This window comes from Panthera uncia (genome assembly GCF_023721935.1).
Source record: "Panthera uncia isolate 11264 chromosome A1 unlocalized genomic scaffold, Puncia_PCG_1.0 HiC_scaffold_17, whole genome shotgun sequence".
Lineage (NCBI taxonomy): Eukaryota > Metazoa > Chordata > Mammalia > Carnivora > Felidae > Panthera > Panthera uncia.
Genome location: NW_026057577.1, coordinates 68,548,799 through 68,561,745, shown reverse-complemented (window position 1 = coordinate 68,561,745; position 12,947 = coordinate 68,548,799).

Below are 12,947 nucleotides of genomic sequence, written 5' to 3'. Positions count from 1 at the left end.
AAGTCTAGTTACCATCACCATAGTTACATAAGTTTTCTTTTCTTATGATGAGAACATTCTAGATCTATTCAGCAACTTTTAAATATGTAATACATTACCGACTATAGTCATCATGCTGTATATTACATCCCCATGACTTATTTATAATTGGAAGTTGGTACCTCATGATCCCCTTACCCATTTCGCTCATACTCTTCCCCTCTTCCCTCTGACAACCACCAATCTGTTATCTATATCTATGAATTTCAGGGTGGATTTTTTTTTTTTTGCTTTGTTTTGTTTTGTTTTTGCTTTTTTATGTTCACATATAAGTGAAATCACATGGTATTGGTCTTTCTCTGTTTGACTAATTTCACTTAGCATGGATACACTCAAGGTCCATCCATGTTGTCACAAACGGTAAAATTTCACTATTTTTTAATGGCTGGGTACTACCCACTGTATATATGTGTACCACATCTACCTTATCCATTCACCCAATGACAGACACTTGGGTTGTTTCTATATCTTGGCTATTGTTAAATAAGGCTAAAATGAACATAGGGGTGCATATATTTTATTGAATTTGTGCTTTTGTTTTCTTTGGTAAATACCCAGAAGTGGAATTACGTGTGTATTTGAGTATTTATCCAAATACCTACAAGTAATTCTATTTTTAATAGAGAACAAGTTCTATTTTTAATATTTTGAGGAACTTCCATATTGTATTCCATAGTGGCTGCACCAATTTACATTCCCATCAGCAGTACACAAGGGCTCCCTTCTCACTACATCCTAAGACTTGTTATTTCTTGTCTTTTTGATTAATAGCCATTCTGTCAGGTGTAATATGATACCTCATTATGGTTTTGATTTGTATTTTCCTAATGATGAGTAATATTGAACATCTTTTCATGTGCCTGTCAGCCATCTGTATGTCTTCTTTGGAAAAATTTCTACTCAGAACCTCTACCCATTTTGTAACCAGAAGGTTTGTTTTTTGTTACTGAGTTGCAGGAGTTCTCTATATACTTTTGATACTAACTCTATAGTGGATATATGATTTGCAAATATGTTTTCTCACATAGTAGACAATCTTTTCATTTTGTTCATAGTTCCCCTCACTGTGCAGACCCTTTTTAATTTGATGTAGTTTCATTTGTTTATTTTTGCGTTTGTTGCTTTTGCCTTTGGAGTCAGGTCCCAAATATCATCACCAAGACCAATGTCAAGGAACTTACCCCTTATGTTTTCTTCTAGAAGTCTCATAATTTCAAGTTTCACATTTAAGTGTTTAATCCATGTTGAGCTAATTTTAAGTTAGTGGTCCAGTCTTAACAATACTATTTATTAAAGAAACTGTCTTTTCCCCATGGTACATTCTTGCCTCCTTTGTTACAAATTAATTGCCCATATGTGCATGGGTTTACTTTGGGGCTCTTTATTCTGTTTCATTGATCCATGTGTCTGTTTTTATGCCAATACCATGCTGTTTTGATTACTATAACTTTATAATATAATTTGAAATCCAGGACTGTGATGTCTCTTTGTTCTTTTTTCTCAAGATTGCTTTGCTATTTGCAGTCTCTTGTATTTCCATACAAATTTTATTTATTTTTTTCAACAAGCAATGAACCATACTTTGCCCACCTGTGTTTTATTGTTTTTATTTTTTATTCTTTTTTTAATGTTTATTTATTTTTGACAGAGAGGGAGAGAAGGAGCAAGAGCGCTCATGAGAGGGGGAGGGGCACAGAGAAAGGGATACAGAGGATCAGAAGCGGGATCTGCATGGAGCAGAGGGCTCAATGTGGGGCTCGAACTCATAAAACCCTGAGATCATGACCTGAGCCAAAGTGAGACACTTAACCAACTGAACCACCCAAGCACCCTTCCATGCAAATTTTAGAATTTAGGATTTTTTGTTCTAGTCCTGTGAAAAATGTTGGTATTTTGATAGGGATTTCATTTAATCTGCAGATTGCTTTGTGTAATATGGACATTTTAACAATATTAATTCTTCCAATCTGTGAGCATGAAGTATGTTTGCATTTCTTTGTGTCTTCTTTAATTTCTTTCATCAATGTCTTAGTATTCAGTATACAGGCCTTTCGCTTCTTTGGTTAAAATTATTCCTGGGTATTTTATTCCTTTTTAATGCAATTACAAATAAGATTGTTTTTTAATTTCTCTTCCTGATAGTTCGTTGTTAGTATATAAAAATTCAACAGGTTTTACATACTGATTTTGTACCCTGAATTTTACTGAATTCATTTATTAGTTTCAACTAGACTTTTGGTGGACTCTATAAGGTTTTCAATATATAAAACCATGTTCACGAATAATGAGTTTTACTTTTTCCTTCCCAATTTAGATGTCTTTTATTTCTTCTCCTGCCTAAGGACTTTGGTTAGGACTCCTAGTACTATGTTGAAAAAAAGGGGTGATACCTCACGCCAGTCAGAGTGGCCAAAATGAACAAATCAGGAGATTATAGATGCTGGAGAGGATGTGGAGAAACGGGAACCCTCTTGCACTGTTGGTGGGAATGCAAATTGGTGCAGCCGCTCTGGAAAGCAGTGTGGAGGTTCCTCAGAAAATTAAAAATAGACCTACCCTATGACCCAGCAATAGCACTGCTAGAAATTTACCCAAGGGATACAGGAGTACTGAGGCATAGGGACACTTGGACACCAATGTGTATAGCAGCACTCTCAACAATAGCCAAATTGTGGAAAGAGCCTAAATGTCCATCAACTGATGAATGGATAAAGAAATTGTGGTTTATATACACAATGGAGTACTACATGGCAATGAGAAAGAATGAAATATGGCCTTTTGTAGCAACGTGGATGGAACTGGAGAGTGTGATGCTAAGTGAAATAAGCCATACAGAGAAAGACAGATACCATATGGTTTCACTCTTATGTGGATCCTGAGAAACTTAACAGAAACCCATGGGGGAGGGGAAGGAAAAAAAAAAAAAGAGGTTAGAGTGGGAGATAGCCAAAGCATAAGAGACTCTTAAAACCTGAGAACAAACTGAGGTTTGATGGGGGGTGGGGGAGAGGGGAAATTGGATGATGGGCATTGAGGAGAGCACCTTTTGGGATGAGCACTGGGTGTTGTATGGAAACCAATTTGACAATAAATTTCATATATTAAAAAAAAAAAACTAGTCATTAAAATTCAAAAAGAAAAAATAAATATTTTTTGAAAACAAAAAAAAAAAAAAAAAAGGGGGTGATAGTAAACATCCTTATCTTGTTCCTAATCTTAAAACAAGAGCTTTCAATTTTTTACTATTGAGCATAGTGTTAGCTGTGGTCTTGTCATATATGGCCTTTACTATGTTGAGGTATGTTCTCTCTATACTCACTTTGTTGACAGGGTTGTTGGTTTTTTTTTTTTTTAATCTAAAAGTATGCTAAACTTTGACAACTACTTTTTCTGCATCTACTGAGATCATTTTATTCCTTCGTTTTTTAATGCTTATTTGAGAGAGAGTGCATATGCAAGGAGGAGAGGGGCAGATAGAGGGGGAGAGAGAAAGAATCACAAGCAAGCTCTGTACTATCAGCACACAGCCCAATACAGGGCTCAATTTCACAGACCCTGAGATCATGACCAAAATCAAGAGTCAGATGCTTAACTGACTGAGCCACCCAGGCTCCACATTCCTTCACATTTTTTTTTTTTTTTTTTTTTTGGGACAGAGAGAGACAGAGCATGAACGGGGGAGGGGCAGAGAGAGAGGGAGACACAGAATCGGAAACAGGCTCCAGGCTCCGAGCCATCAGCCCAGAGCCTGACGCGGGGCTCGAACTCACGGACCGCGAGATCGTGACCTGGCTGAAGTCGGACGCTTAGCCGACTGCGCCACCCAGGCGCCCCTTCCTTCACATTTTTAATGTGGTATATCATAGTGATTAATTTGCAGATTGTGAACCATCCTTGCATCACTGGAATAAATCCCACTTGATCACTGTGAATGCTTCTTTTAATGTATTGTTGAATTCAGTTTGCTTGTATTTTGTTGAGGATTTTTTTCATCTACGTTCACCAGGAATAGTAGTCCATAGTTTTATTTTTTATGGTGTCTTTGACTGGTTTTGGTATGAGAGTAATGCTGACCTCGTAAAATGAGTTCAGAAGAATTCCTTTCTCTTCAAATTTTTGGAAGACTTTGAGAAGGATTGGTATTAAAATCTTTGTTTAGTAGAATTCATGAGTGAAGCTGTCTCATCCCTGAACTCTTGCTAGTCGGGAGGTTTTTGATTACTGATTCAATTTTGTGGCTGTTTCGTAATTCTTTTTTTTTTTTTTTAATGTTTATTTTTGAGAGAGAGAGAGTCTAGGCATGCACACATGCACATGCATGCACGCGAGTTGGGGAGGGGCAGAGAGTGACAGAGACATAGAACCTGAAGCAGGCTCCAGGCTCTGAGCTGGTCAGCACAGAGCCCAACGTGGGGTGTGAACTCACCAGCGCGTGAGTTCATGACCTGAGTCAAACTTAGATGCTTAACCAACTGAGCCACCCAGGCACCCCTTGTAATTCTTTACTCCTTTCTTCCTTGTGCCTTGATCACTTTATGTAATATGCTCAGACTCCTTTCTTATTATCTTTTATGGGTCTATTATAGGTTTTTGCTGTGTGGTTACCATGAGGCTCACATATAACAGCCTGTTTGTACAATCATCTATTTTAAGATGAAAGCAACTTAAGTACAAACACATTTTAAAACCCTGCATTTTTACCCCCCCCAATTTTATGTATTTGCTGTCACATTTTACCTTTTTATTTTGTATATCCTTTAATTATTGTAGTTATATTTTTCCTATTTTATTTTAAACTTCATACTAGCTTTATAAGTGATTAATCCACTATCTTTTCTATATATTTACCTTTATCAGTGAGATTTTTACTTTCATATGTTTTCTTGTTGCAAATTAGTGTCCTTTTCTTTTAGCTTAAAGAATTCCCTTCAACATTTCTTGTAAGGCTGGTTTAGTGGTGATGAATTCCTTTAGCTTTTGCTTGTCTGGAAAACCCTTTCTCTCTCCTTCAATTCTGAATGATAACTGTGCTGGGTAAAGTATTCTTGGTTGGAATTTTTTCCTTTCAGCACCTGAATATATCATGCCACTCCCTTTGGGGCCAAAAAGTTTCTGAGAAATCTACTGACAGCTTTGGGGCAGGGGGAGTCTGTTATATGTAACAAGTTGTTTTCTCTTGCTGCTTTTAATCACTCATCATGTTTTAATTTTACAGTTTTGATTTAATCTTTTCTAAATAAAGCACTGGATAAATACAGAATGAGAGAACAAGAGTCTGTAGCAAAGGAGCCAGATTGGTATTAGCACCACCACTCATCCCTTTCACCACTTTCCCAGCCCTTTGGGTTTTGTTTTTTTGTGATGATGGCATCTCTAGGACACTACTTGATGTTCATGAAGGCCAGAGCTTCTGCACCCGCTCAGAAGCTTAAGAGAAATTACAGAGTTTGGATTTCATGGTGACTCCTTAACCTTTCTTATCATGCTAACCAGGATGCTTTTTACCAGACATTTCAAGTTGTAACACACAGTGGAGTTATATCTGAACAAAAACATGAGATTTTTCAATGGTAGGCCCTAAGATTCCCCCAATTTTCTCAGATCTGTAATTTATGGGGCACTTGAGTGGCTCAGTTAGTTGAGCGTCCAACTTCAGCTCAGGTCATGAATCTGCTGTCCATGAGTTCAGGCCCAGCATCGCCTTCTGTGCTGTCAGCTCGGAGCCTGGAGCCTGCTTCAGATTCTGTCTCCCTCTTTCTCTGCCCCTCCCCCACTTGCATTCTGTCTGTCTCTCTCTTTCTCTCTCAAGAAAATGAATAAACATTAAAAAAAATTAAAATACATTTTCCACCATGGGTTACATTATTTTTCTTAAAAAAAAAAAATGTTTACTTTTGAGAGACAGTGTGAGCAGGGAGGGGCAGAGAGAGAGGGACAGAGAGAATCCCAAGCAGGCTCCACACTGTCAGCACACAGCCCGATGTGGGGCTCAGACTCACACACTATGAGATCCTGACCTGAGCTGAATCAAGAGTAGGATTTGAATGGACTGAGCCACCCAGGTGCCCCACATTCTTTCTCTTATGAAGCCACCTTTTTAAAAATGAACCCTATATTGAATTAGAGCTTTACATATAATGAAATGCATCCATTCTAAGTGTACAGTCTTAACAAATACGTATACTTAGTGAGAATTCCATGACTACAAGATACAGAGCACCCTCCCCCCAACCAAAGTTTCCTTAATGCCCTTTTCAGTCAGTTTCCCCTCCACTCCCAACCTCAGGCAGTTGATCTGATTTCTATCACGATAGGTTAGTTCTGCTTTTTTAAGAATATTCTGTAAATAGTATGTATGCTTTTGGGGTCTGGCTTTTTTACTTAGCATAAGCTTTTTGAGGTTCATCAATGTTGTATGTATCTATAACTAGTTCTTTTTTTCCCCTGAGTACTATTCCATTTTATGGCTATAATGCCATTTGTTTATCCATTTTCATATTGATGGACATTTGGATTGTTTTCACTTAGGGGCTGTAATATACACATACCCATGGCAGCTTTACTCATAAGTTTTTGTGCAGTATTCATTTCTCCTGGGAAAATATCTAAAAGCAAATACATGGGTTGTATGTTAAGTACATATTTAAGCTTTTAAGAAACTACAAGACTACTTTCTAGAGTGGTTGTATCATTTTGAAAACCCACTAGTAATACAGCTGACCCCTGAACAATGTGGGGGTTAAAGGCACCAACCCCCAGTGCAGTTGAAAATCTGAGTATAGGGGCGCCTGGGTGGCTCAGTCGGTTAAGTGGCCAACTTCGGCTCAGGTCATGATTTCGCGGTCCGTCAGTTAGAGCCCCGCATCGGGCTCTGTGCTGCCAGCTCAGACCTGTTTCAGATTCTGTGTCTCCCTCTCTCTGACCCTCCCCTGTTCATGCTCTGTCTCTCTCTGTCTCAAAAATAAATAAACCTTAAAAAAAATGTTTTTTAATTAAAAAAAAAAAAAGAAAATCTGAGTATAACTTTGACCCTCCCACCACCAAAACTTAACTACTAATAACCTACAGTTGACCAGAAGCCTTACTGATAACATAAACAACTAATACATATTTTTATATGTATTATATACTGTATTCTTATAATAATCTAGAGAAAATAAAATATTAAGAAAATCATAAGGAAAATACATTTACAGTACTGTATTATATTTGCAAAAAAATCCACATATGTATGGACTCACATAGTTCAAACCCATGTTGTTCAAGGGTCAACCGTATAATGTATTCAATGTATTCATTGCAAATAAGTGTTACAGAGAAAAGTAAAAAAAAAAAACAAAAAAACAACAAAAAAAAGGGCAAGTAGATGTTATGGTGCTATTTACAGATGATGGTAAGAAAAGGCTTCCTAGACTGTTGTGAGCCGAAACCTGAAGGAAGTAAAGGAGAATGCCATGAAAATATCTGAGAGAACAGCATTCAGAAGGCAGAAATAACAGCACAAGCAAAAGGGTATTCCTTGGTGGGTTGGAGGAATATCAAAGAGGCCAAGGGGTTCGCAGTGGGGTGAGAGAGACAGAAAACAGGTAAACAGGTCAGAAGGGCAGGGAGCTCAGTCAGTTCATGGAGGGCTCTGTAGGCCAATGAACTTTGGAATGAATGAAATGAGGAATCACTGGAGGATTCTGAGCACTAAAGGGACACAACTTCTCTTATATAGATCTCTTATATAGGATCACTTTGATGTGAAAAATAGACTATAAGATGCAAGCATGAAAGCAGGCAGGCCAGTTAGGAGGTCACTGTAATTGCCCAGACCGAAGACTAGACCAGTGTGGTAGCAGTGCAGCTGGAGAAAAGTGGTGCGACTCTGGACGTATTCTCAAGGCAAAGCTGACGATATTCCCAAAGGATTCAAAGTGTCCTGGTGAAAGAAGAGTCAAATCTAATTAGGCCGATCTAATTCCACATCCATTCTTCCTTCAAGTACAGGAAATAATCCGTCTAAAGAAGAAGGGGGGGGGGGGGGGGTGGAATGCAGTTTGTGTGGTTAAAAACCAGTAAGAAATTAAGTTGAAACTCATGGTCCCTGGCAAAGCCAAACTGCTTTAATCACCCAAATTATCCTCAATCTAAATAGCCCAATGTGTCTGCCTGAAATAAATGTAATTTTATGGAAAAAAATGTAATATACATATTGTAGTGCCAATTTGTAACACTTTAAAATTCTATATATAGAATCTAATATAAAAATACTTCTCTTGAGGTTTAGAAAATAATAGTAAAGTAAAATGAGAATCACGGCAATCCTATGAAATAGGAGATGAGCAAGTATTAATCCTACTATTCCATAGGTAATAAATTTTAACTCTAGATAAATATATGACCCCTTTGGGTCAAATCCAATGTATCAGGGACTACAATCAGTCTGCTGATTCAAAGTCTAGCTCAGATACACTCTATGATCAACTGTTGACTCCTATCCAGGACTGCCAATCTTTTCTGCCTATTTTATTTTTTTATTGTTTAACAAACTTTTTTGTTTGTTTGAGAGCGAGAGAGAGCAAGCAAGCACTCGAGTGCATGCAAGCTGGGGAGAGGGGCAGAGGGAGGGAGAGAGAGAATTCCAAGCAGACTCTACACTCAGCACAGAGCCTGATGCAGGGCTCAATCCCATAACCCTAGGATCATGAGCCGAGCCAAAACAGAGTCAGATGCTCAACCGACTGAGCCATGCAGATGCCCCTCTGCGTATTTGCATTAAAGACATCAAATTCCAGTACCTCTGATACCCAAGACATATGTACTGAAACACTGATAGATGACTATAAGACATTTTACAAGATGTTCACAGATTTAGTAAGGTCCACCAAATGATAGGCCAGCAAAACATAAATAACTTACAAGAATCAATTTCTACCCTAAGTATTTTGAAACATCTAATGCTACTATAGATGTGTGAATTTCCTTTTCGTATATTTTTCAATAGCAAAATCTGTTCAAATATATATATGTCTATTGCAGGTAGGGTGTTGAAGGGGGTGGTTTAGAAATTCACAAAGAAAGAATATTTGCAAACACATTTAAACAAAGCAGGTTTGGGAACTGTAATTTTTAGTTCTTTGATGCTGACTATATGATAATTACATTTCCCCTAAAATAAAAAATAAAAATGGAGAAGAGAGGGCTATAGAATTTAACTTTACCAAAGCATTTGGGTTGTGTGGATTCTTTTATTACACTGTAAATATTTTGCATATGTCTAGAGCAAGCACCAGTAATTAGGCCATAATGGTAACTTGTCACTCATAAACACAACAGTGCATTTGGAAAGATTAAGAACTACATTGTTCAGTAATTCTGGGAGCCTTGTTTACCAAGCTAAGATGTCTAGCAAGACTCTTGTTTACTTGATATGATGTACTTATTATTTTATTAAATATTAAATATTTAAGACTGCATAGTTTAAAATTTTATACAGAAAGTTTTACCTAATTTTGAGGAGAATTAAAGAAGAACTATTCCTAAGGTGTAATTTTAATTTCTTTTTTTTAATTTTTTTTAATGTTTATTTATTTATTTTTGACAGAGAGAGAGACAGAGAGACAGAGAGACAGAGCATGAGTGGGGGAGGGGCAGAGAGAGAGGGAGATACAGAATCCGAAGCTGGCTCCAGGCTCTGAGCTGGCAGCACAGAGCCCAACACGGGACTCGAACTCACGAACCGCGAGATCATGACCTGAGCCAAAATTAAGAGTTGGACACTCAACCACCCAGGCGCCCCAGGAAAATACAGTTTTTAGAACTTATTCACTGTTTATATGGCATGAAAAAGCAATTTACTAAACATAGAGAAAATATTTTGGTGAAAATAGATGTAAAAGTAAAGTAGACTGTCTGAGTGAAACAATCTTCTATTGAATTCAAAATATGGAGGCATTACGTGTAGAATAATTCAGTTTTAGGACCTAGAAAATGGAAGAGAGCTTTTTCTGAGTCAGTTTTAAAAGTGTAAAAACTTCTAGAGAAGTTAGTAACAGCTGAGTAAAATTGTGAGACCCAAATAGGAGTTTCCATGGTTTGCCTAAATCCGCTCAATCTAAACCATTTTAAAAGATACCTATCTTTAGATATTTCATATAAACCTAACACCTAAAGCTTTAGAGTCCTTGCTGTAATAGCTAAGATAATGAAAAATGAAGACTTCTAGGTAAAAATAAAGGGTAAAATTCTTGTACTTGTGTTTGCTTCCTTTCTATAATCTCATCAAAATGACAGAAAAGCAATTTAAAAAGAATAACCTCAAGGGTGGCTGGGTGGCTCAGTCAGATAACCGTCTGACTCTGGCTCAGGTCATGATCTCACAGTTCGTGGGTTCGAGCCCCGCGTCAGGCTCTGTGCGGACAGCTCGGAGCCCGGAGCCTGCTTCGGATTCTGTGTCTCCCTCTCTCTGTCCCTCCCCCACTCATCATTCTCTGTCACTTTCCCTCCCTCTCAAAAATAAATAAACATTAAAAATTTTTAAAAAAGAAAATAAAAAGAATAACCTCATAAGGACAAAGAGGGCAGAAAAGTCAATACAAGAAAGTCTTAGAAACTGAAAAGCAGACCTAAGAGTAGTAACTACCTGTTAAAACTTTAGAAAGCAACTGTGGGTAAAAGTAAGAAATTAATTTATGTTTCTGATTACCTAAAGCCTCCAAATTGTTGGCAACAGTTATTTCTGAACTGTGGTACCTGTAAGGCTATCAACAGGAGAATGAGTGGGAAGTGTTTGTAGGGTGCAGTCAGACATCTTCCCCACCACCACCACCCCAGAACTCTTCACCTACTCTGTATAATGGACCTACTGTGCAGGTAGACAGAACATGTCAGGTTTATTCTAGAAAGGATCTTTGAAATAGAGGACACTAGGCAAAAATCAAAGTTAGGGGAGCCATGCTACAAAGAGTGGAACTCAATGAACTTTAACATATGGTGCTCTCAGAATGGCTGTGTTGTCTTCCTGCACTTGGTTCCTGTAATGCCTGCTTCCAGCCTCTACCTCCAAGGCCTAGGAATGGCAAAGTCACCTGTTGGGAATCTGATCCAAGAAAACATAAAAATTCTGACATTAGTGTTCCTTCAATGAAAGAGACCACCCAACTCACCAACCAAGGGCAAAGCCCCCTTCAATGTACTATACCCAGAGGTACTCAGAGCTTCCCATAGCTGTCCAATCTCCCCACTCTTACAAAACCAAAGGCCATTCTGAGGAAAGCCTCTAAGTGTGAGACAAAGACGGAAAGGAGCAAACAGAAACAACACTGAAGAGATGAATGGAGGGGAGGGAAGAAAATAGAAAACACTATCTTTCATATCTATTACAAACAGACGAGAGAGTATAACTGTATCCACAGCATTAGAACCGCATGATTACCTATCATCTGTCTAAAAAGAATAACAAAAAAAGAGCTTCTAAAAGTTCAAATTGTGAGAGCAGAAACTTTTCGAAACAAATAATAAAAGGCTGAAAGATAGTTAAGGAAATCTCTCTGAAAGTAGAGCAAGAAGACAATGAGAGGATCACAAGAGAGAAGATTCAGAAATCAGAGAACTAGAGGAACAGTCCAGGAAGCCCACTATCCAAGTAATTGAAGAAAGGGAGTTAAGAGGAAATGGATAGAAGAAAATAATCAAATAAGTAAATCAAGAACACTTTGCATTGAAAGATATGAGTTTGCACATTGAAAGGGACTACCAAGTGCCCAGGGCAAAGATTTCTAAACCAGTGTTTGGAGGGTGGGGGGGAGAAGGGTAATTTCAGGCCATATTTCTGGACAATATATTTATAGTGCTGCTTCTTGACTTTGCAGAAATGGGCATTATCTATTGACTTCCTAACAAGGTAGATGTGGATTCAGTATTGCTTTGCCATTACCCGTTCATATCTATCCCTCTTCTCATCCTCACATCTACCGCATATAATTATATAGCAATTTTGGTTAAGTCAATATTCATTGTTTACATTATTATGACAATATAAAAGCTAGTCACAGCTGAGCCATGCAGCATTTGATAATTTTTCTTTCCTGCATAACCTTTTATTTTCCTTAATCTTAGTTTCTTTACTGGCAAAAGTGGGAAGTTCATGGTTGGACCGACTTCTGATAGAGTCAAATGTTATCATTAAAAACAATCCCCTCCTCTGATCTGCTCTGCTGGCTTCAGAGTTGCCTTCATTCTCAGGCAAGTACTCCCAGAAAGCAGGTTCTAAGCAGCTTCAAACTGACATATCAGCAGTTTAGAAACCTCAACAGGTAAAGAATCTTTTTCTCAACAGCTCCAGTAAGAGAACCAATGTCTTGCTCAAGAGGATGTTGCTACTCTTTTTGCTCTCCTGACTCACCACTTTACCTAGGGGTGGAGTCAAGTTTTGACTGTCATGATTGAGAATGGCAAAGAGGTTCCGCAAACAAAGAAAAGAGGCTGAGAAAAACTGTAATGCATTTTATATTTGCATCTGTACTGTAGCACAGTTCAAACTCAAAAAGTCCTAGAATTTTACAGGCTAGAAAGGACAAGAATAAGTGATGCCTCTGGGTTGAGGAAACATTATATAAACCAAGTTTTCAAGTTTAAAATTGTCTAAGGGATAATAACATTATGATTTTAGAGTTAATTCAGGGATTTTATACTGATACTCAAAAAGCAGAAATTAATATATTAATCAAAAGTAAGACAAAATGAACTTATGGCATCTTTAAAATCACAAACATGTTTTTATATAGTTCAGCTGATCTTTTAAATGTTGGTTTTAATATTATTTTTGATGAGTATTGTGACCTACGCAACCTGTTGAGTGAGGTAATGACTGACTATACAAAATTTAGTATTTAGGATACTTTACTGCTGTTTGAGACTTTAGC